Source organism: Passer domesticus, chromosome 1, assembly GCF_036417665.1.
Source record: "Passer domesticus isolate bPasDom1 chromosome 1, bPasDom1.hap1, whole genome shotgun sequence".
NCBI lineage: Eukaryota > Metazoa > Chordata > Aves > Passeriformes > Passeridae > Passer > Passer domesticus.
Window position 1 is genome coordinate 83,375,240 of NC_087474.1, and position 8,259 is coordinate 83,383,498.

Here is an 8,259-nt window from a genome sequence, read left to right on the forward strand (position 1 = left end):
AAACAGAGGAAACCTTTCTCAAAGTTCATATAAGGAAAAACAAATCAACCTACACAGCTTACGAGAATCTGCACAGTTAAGATTCAGCTTCGTAGCTATTTGTCAGGTCTGTCCATTTCAATGAAAACAAAAATATTTTTGTGATTACATCCCTTAATTTAATTAATATAAGTAAAAGCAATAGCAATCAACATTCATAAGTGCAGATAAAATATCTTTAAGCCTCCTGAAAATAACTACTCCTGGCCACTGTCAGCTATTTATATATATCTAAGCCATTTAATGCACAATTATCTTACATAAGATATTAAAGGAAAAACATTTTATGTTTAAAAGTAAAATGTCAGGAGAGGGAAGCAGTCTAGTTTTTTTCTAGCACCCAAATTCTGTGAAATGAATTAACAGCAATTCATGCTGCCACAGAAGTTGAATATAAATTAATTTTTATTTATAAAATAGTGAAAGATAAATATGTTTTGGGTGTGTTTTGGTTTTTTTTTTTTTTTAGTGTTATTACAGGAAAAAGTATTAAAATAATGTAGCAATAAAATATTGTTGTATTACTTGAAAAAATCGTGAATTTCCTGCTATCATTAGCTTACCTTTATTTCTTCCAGTGAATGTACCTCTAACAGGTTCAGTTCTGTTCAGATAAGCACAAATGATCCATTCACAGCCTAACTGAATATTTTTAGGTCTTTGTCCCTGTTGGCACCTTGATATTCCTTGCTGATGTTAAAGAAAGTAGAACCCTAAAGTGAAGCATCCAGTTTGAGTTAGTCAGGACCATTTACTTTATGACTTCTGAGTGTTTCATCTCTTTCATAACTATTGTGGGATTTATCATGCACAATCAAGGAAGTAGAACTTGCAAAGATAAAAACATATGAATAAATAAAACCATCTATTAAAACAAATTTGTTTTGAGAAACCAGTATGTACTAGTAAAATCAGCTTATTTATTAATTCTAAAAGTCTACTTTTCCCTCATTAGTACTTCAGTAAAGAAGAACAGTCACTGAGTTTTAAAAAGAAAAACAATGGGCTATGGATTTTTTAACTTTCTTCTTCATTGGACATGGGCATAAACTAAGCTGTGTACTGGGCATGAAGGGGATTGCATTTGAAAAGAAGCTGTAGTAGATTCTACTACTATATCCTGGTGCAGTTCTAGAGAGAAGCATCATTAATTTCCTTTAAAGGCCTGAGTTCCAGATGCATAAGGAGCAAAATGGGTCTAGGGAAAAGACAATTTCAAGTCCAAAGTCTATGACCCTTCCCTGATTCATAAAAACAACTAGGAGCAATATAAATATTTTGAGTTTTTTTTTTTTTCTTCTTTTTACTTATTACTTTCAGAAAACTGAGACCTAAAATTTTCTATATCTCTGCCTGGCATTACTGTGACTGAAGATGACCCGTATCTTTTCCTGTTATTTCTATATTTCAGGGAAATTCTGTTGTTAATATTTCACAGTAACTTTGAGAATCAGATATATGTTAATAGCAGAGCACAGCTATTACTTGATTCTAACATATTTGGTTACATGTTCTTCTTAACCAGAAGACTTATGAAGAACAGCAAGAATTATACAAACCTGCTCCATTTTTTGAACTTTGCTGGTGCTCCTGCTGAAATGTATGCATTTCAAAAATATCACCTAAGCCATTCAGGAGGGATTCAAGGTACAGCTGTCTAAAACACATTCTATACAACCAAATACTTCTGACTTTCAATGACAAGCTCTATATTTCTAATGTCTCTGCAAGTTGTCATCTGTTTTCTTGATGATATGCAAATATCAGCATATTTCAGTTATATCATCTTGAGTATACTTAAATAGAAAGCCAAATATTCAGCAAGCAACAATGATATTTTTACAGCATGAAAAAAATAAAGCTACTTAAAATTAGGTCTTATGATATCACCAAGAGCTTGTATAAACTGAACTCCTGACTCCCATGTTAACTGCACATTTTGTTTTAGGAAGATACATTTTAAAAGTGTACAGGAATAAAAGAAATAATTTTTCACAAGTATTAGTATATTTCATAACATTTTCACAATGAAGGTGTATCATTCCTCTCTGATGAAAGAGCTCTGATTATGTCTCTCTGTTGAAACATATCTGACACATTTCAGCACATCATTAGAAGTATCAATTTCACAAAGATGGAACAGCTCAAGTAACGTCATGTAGATTTCTGACTACACAGGACATGCATATTGTTATCTCACTAATAGATCAATAGGAAATGGCTCACAAACTGTAAATTAGAGTATTTGAAATTTCTTCTCTAGACAAACTTGTTTTACAAATACAAAATCAGCCATTATTTGAATTAATGACAACTAATCCTCATGCCCAAGTGAACAACTTCCCATATAGAATATTTGCCTTCAACACTGTTTTGTGGGAGAAAAAAGTGAGTTACATTGAGAATTAAAATATGTTTATGTTAACATATTCAAAACTGTTATTGTACATTTTATTAATTTAGTGAGGCTTTGCTTTAGGATAATGCATCAGTACATGGTGAAACATTTCTAGTGCTTTTCAGTAGGATGTGCCAACTGAAAAGAAATAAATCTGATGCTCTATATTTGGAAATGAAAAGCTTTTTTTTTTTTTTTTTAATGGGCTTCAAATCCTCCTATTCTGATTTTTGTGCCTTTAATCTGCCTTCCCCCATTTCCCACCCCCTTCAAACATCATCTTTTTTCAACTGGATTGATGCTTCAAACAGAGGCATATTATGCAAAAATGCTGCCAAACTTCTTTCACCTTAATGTTTTGGACTCAATCACATAATGATGGCATAAACTGAACCCTCATGGAAGATTATATTGCTGTAATAATTGGTTTTTTTTCAATTCTATTATTTTAAGATTTTTATTTAAAATATACTCAAAACTAGATGTCCTGTAGTAATGTTATCAATGCAAAACCTAAAACATTAGGAAGAGTTAGAAAAAGATGAATCCAGGTGTCCGTTTAGTGGTTTTACATACTAAAGAAATATCTGTTAGAATGGTCTTCATTTTTTCTGCTTGTTGTTGTTCATATTACATAATACTATCTTCATAGAAAATAAATCTCATATCTCAACCCCATACTACAACTTTGAGTGATGTTCTATTAAGAACCACCATTGTAAATATGGCAAAAAAAAAAAAAATAAAGTGGGTCTATACCATCTCTTCTGGGTTGAAGTCTCAGAACACTTTTAGCTCTTTTTTGGCATGTTATCCTGCTCATGACTTGGCTGTTCATTCTTGGTCAAATTCAATGTCTGATGCCTGAAATAAATGGGCAGGAGATCTTTCTCCTTTTTAATGCCTTTATTAAAAAGAATCAGCTCAGGTGGGGAGAAATCGACGGGTCGCCCCCACGACGCACGGAGGAGGAGGAGGAGGATGCAGCTTTGTCCGCTGGTCTGCAGGCAGAGCTGGGGATTCTGTCCTCACGAGAGATTAGGAGATTCCACCTTTTCGGTCCAACATCTCTGGTCCTCTTTCTAGTCAACATCTTTTGAGGTTAGGATGAGAAGCAAAAAGGATCCAAGCAGGCACTGGACTATACTCTCATCCTTAGACATCACTTAGGTCCCCTAGTTCTATGTTGGCTCGTTATTTTTAGGAGTTTTCCTGGAAAACTGCAAAATTTGGTGCAATGTATTTCTCATCTGCATACTAGCTCTGATGCCACTCCCATTCTCCTGGTACCTGCAGGGTCCGGGTGTCATTCCCTGCAAGCATCAGGGAGACAATGGTTAATCACCAACCATTAACAGGTAATTGAAGAAGAACTCTTAACAATTAAGCTAACATAACAGCAACAGGTCCAACTTGTTTTAACTCTACAACCTTAAAAAAAAATAGATAACTTTTTATTCATAACAATGCCAGAGGCTGTAACTATTCATTCTTTCCATGGAAAACCTTTGGGCAGGTTCATTTAATGTCTAAAGGACCTATATTGCTTTTTTAAACAACAAAGTATGAAGATGCAATGATTTCAAAGCTTTTCTGAAGTCTTATTCTTTTCTGATTAAATGTGAAGCATGCTTTACTATGGCATTTGCAATACTAAAGTTAGGATATATTATTTCTCTAAGGAAGCTACATCAGCTGTTGCAGGCTATGGAACACATTTTTCAGGCTGAGAAAAAATACAATTTTGTATAGCATTTCATATTTTCTAAAATACTTTCTAAAATATGGCAATAAAATACCTGATTTCACCAATTCAGCTTCTGCCTTCATAACATTGACAGCAGTGAAACTGATCTAATTTCCTCCCATGCAAATTTTGAAGGAAAGGAAGCACATTTCAATTATTTTCTTTGGGTTTTTAACAGGAAAAAAAATCAAATTTTGGCATACTTTTTTTCAGATAAACATTGAGTGGGTTTTTTTCTAAAAATATCTTTTGTTGGCAAAATTCAGGGTAGGGGGAAATAGCCAGCAATTTTCTTTGAAAATCATTTATTATTTCATTTAACCCTTCTGAAAAAGTGTTTCACACCTCATTTCCGCAGATGTTATAACTTCTGAACTGCTCCTTACTTTCATGCTAATTAGTTATTTCACACATTTTTCACAGGTCTTTATTTGCCAGGGACTGTGAGAGGGTTTGCACTATAAAGTGATTGGCATATTCTTGTGAGGTAGGAGTTCTCTATGAAAGTCAAAACCTGAATTCTGACTCTCTGAAACACTCACTGCTGTGTATGCTGTCTTGCGGGACTTGACTCTCTGCATGCTGTTTTCTTTTCTCTTGGTAATTTGTGGGATTTTGGCAAAGAATTAGACAGTTGTGATCAATTGCACGTGGAGTCCACCAACATACAGTGCTAGCATAGAGAAAAATATAAAACGCTGATATGAAATGTTTCCTCCAGACTTGTTTTTATTAGACCACAATACTCCTGTGAGAAGTTTTCTTTACTTGTGATTAAATACAGTGTCTGTCTGGGGGTGCTTGGTCAACATTCCTTGTCTTAAATGTATGGACAAGAAATGTTGGTGACCAGAGGTCTCATAAACCTGTCTGTTATTCTGTGGTATTCACATTAACACTTTTGCTCTTTTGCCAGGGTGAGGGTGGAAAAACTTTTCCAGATAGGAATGTGAAAATTGGGTCATTATCATTTATGCATAAAATATGTTCTGAGACACTACACTGTAGACAGGCTTGGGGTTTTTTGAGTTGCTTTTTGTTTTGTTTTGTTTTGTTTTTAAATGCAAAGCAAAACAACAGAACGAGTATATGTTCCAACATACTGTTTACAGCTGACAAAGTTTGGAATAGATATTTGGAAGAATTTAAGTAAACAAAACTTCATGACCCACCCAGTGGATAAACGAAAATTGTGGCTTTAGTCTACCTGGTGAATGGAGTTACATGCAGCTGGCTACCAGTCAAAAGTGGTGTACCCCAGGATTGGCTCAGGACTGGGGCCAGTCAATGATCTGTTTGATGGGATCGAGCACATCCATACAGGATGGCACTAAATTGGTGGGAATGGCACTAAATTGGTGGGAATGTTAATCTGCTGTAAGGTAGGAAGGCTCTGCAGAGGGGTATGGACATGCTGAATTCATGGGCCGAGGCCAGTTGTGTGCAGTTCAATAAGGAAAGTGCCAGGTCCAACTCTTGATTCACAATGATCCCATGCAACACTACAGGCTGGAGGCAGAGTGTCTGTAAAGTGGCCTAGCAGAAGAGAATCTGGGGATGCTTGGTCAACAGCTGGCTGAACATGATCCAGCAAGTGCCCAGGTGACCAGGAAGACCAATAGCATCCTGACCTGTGTCAGCAGCAGTGTGGCCAGCGGCACCAGGGCAGTGATTGTCCCCATGTACTCAGCGCTGCTGAAGCTGAACCTCAAGTCCTATGTCCAATTCCGGGTCCCTCACCAAAAAAAGAATGACATTGAGGTGCTGCAGCATGTCCAGAGAACAGCAATGGAGTTGATGAAGAGTCTGGAGAAGAAGTCCTGTGAGGAGCATCTAAGGGAGGTGAGATTGTTCAGCCTGGAGTAAAAGAGGCTCAGGGCCTGCCACTCTCTACAACTCCCTGGAAGGAGGCCATAACCAGGTGGGAGTTGCCATTTTTCAGTCGCAGCTAGCAACAGGACAAGAGTAAATGGTCCCAAGATGTTCCAGGGGGAGGTTCAGATTGGACATCAGGAAGAATTTCTTTACTGGAGGGGTGGTTAAGCAATGGAACAGGCTTCCCAGGGAAGTGGTAGATCCACCATCACTGGAGGTGTACAAGACATGCACTGTGGTTCAATTGATATTATGGTGTACAGTCAAACTCAGTGATCATGGAGATCTTTTCTAAACTTAAGGGTTCTATGATTCTATGATTTGGTTTTATTTATAAGAAAAAATGCTCCATCTTTCTTGATTTCTTCTGGGTTTTATTACTGAATAAAAAGTCATTGATCACTCTTGATACAAAGATACCTTCTGCAAGTATGAAACATAGGTAACTCAGTAGTTAAACTGACTGGGTTCAACCTGGTGTTTTTCAAGCTCTTCAGGTTCAAGCTCTTCAGGCTCTTCAGCTGTGAGTCCCATCTCTCCAGCCTTTCTTTTCACATCATTTTGGTTTTCCAACTGTGAGCAGTCTTTCAGCAGAGAGGGGTAGAATTGTACTTACCTATTTAGGGCTGGAAGTAATGGAAAACTGCCATATAGTTGTAGCAGGCACAGGGCCTGCAAGGCCTTGGCGATCAGAGGCCTAAGAGCTAGGAAATGCCAAGTCAGCATGACCCAGCAGTCCCTCTCTTCCGCCTTTCGGACCCTGCTTATCTCCCTGTAAGCCCATAGGTCACTTTCCCCTGACCCTTACTATTGGACAGTTTTTAAAACCCCTGTAGGGTATAAAAAACCCCTAATTCTGCCCGGTTCGGCAGAAGAGCTGTCACTGGACCCTTCGTGGAGACCGGAATAAAAGAATCCTGTGGAACCCTATACAGCTTTTTCTCCTCTCTCCCCTGTGTCTGCTGCCGCGGCACCTCGTAAGCTAAAAGAGCTGGAGATCACAAAAGAGCTGATTATCACTAAGAGCTGCAAATCACTATAGCTTGCCTAGGTTGCCTGAGCTCCCCCTGAGCTATTCCAGCCTCCGGCTCTCCCCACTGGGCTTCTGCTCTGTGGGTAGTGACCAGCAATAGCTGGCCCCAGAACAAATAGCTGGGGCTCCGAGCCAGATATATAGTGATTGTATTCTCGTTAGATATAGCAAGTTAATGTGCATGTACCACTTCACACATGCATTTTGCATAGATTGAAAAAGAAATTGTGGTGATAACTTGCAAATCTCCAAAGTATCCCTTCAGCAATTAGAAGAATTTTCTTAGCTCATTTTCAGCTGACAACGTCTTACTCAAGGGTCCTAGAGACAATCCTAACATTCCCTATGAATTTTCTTAGCTCATTATACATTGCTTCTAGTGTCAATTTTATCAGCTTTCGTGTTTACCCTTGGAAAGTACCTATCCTCTTAATGAGAGGCATACAAGAAGTATCCTCAAAGTTGTCCAAATGCCAACTTAACATGCTTAAAAATAGGAAATAAAGCATTATTAGATGCATTAAACTTGGAAATAATGTATCAGTCCAAAGCAGCTTTACATGATAGGTGATGAACACATTTTTTTTGGTACATTCTTCATTCTTCATTGTATCTCTTTGACAAATTAATAACTGGACCAGAAGAGTCCTTAAGGTGGTGAATTAAAGCACACAGCTCCAGCTACCACAATAAAAGTATTCTCTTAAATACAGCTTTTAATTAAACAATGCTTTTTTCATGATCTGGAACCCAGTGAGCATATTCTTGTTTGGATTTTGGACAGGAATAGCTTCTGCTCCTCTTTTTCCCCTTAACATGTCTGCTTTTAGTCTACTCTGGAGAAGATGGCCAGACACAAATGGAAATCAGAACTCTGAAAAACAATGGAAATTAGTTTTAGGGTTTTGGTTTGTTTTGGTTTTGGTTTGTTTTTTGGGGTTTTTTTGGTGGGGTTTTTTTGTTTGTTTTTGTTTGGGTTTTTTGTTTGTTTGTTTGGGGTTTTTTTGTTGTTGTTGTTTTGGGTTTTGTTTTTTTTTTAACACAGACCTCATAATTTGAGTATATTATGATTTAATTTTATTGCACAGATGGAAGTGAAGAATGCTTTTTTTTGTGTGTTAAATGAGTCCAAATGAGTTTGTGAAGTCATTAACCTTTCAGGAGAAT

At 37.2% G+C, this 8,259-nt stretch overlaps 1 long non-coding RNA gene across 2 annotated transcripts; it reads right to left on the reverse strand.

Moving 5' to 3' along the window:
* Positions 1–490: 490 nt before the first annotated feature.
* Positions 491–7,161, reverse strand: LOC135304791 (uncharacterized). 2 transcript variants are annotated; one of them, XR_010366033.1, is made up of 3 exons: positions 6,676–7,161; positions 3,197–3,750; positions 491–752 (listed from the first exon to the last, which is right to left on the reverse strand). It is a non-coding gene; the product is annotated as an uncharacterized LOC135304791 (long non-coding RNA). The 2 variants fall into 2 exon arrangements; XR_010366031.1 differs by having other exon boundaries at positions 1,599–3,750.
* Between the last annotated feature and the right edge of the window lie 1,098 nt (positions 7,162–8,259).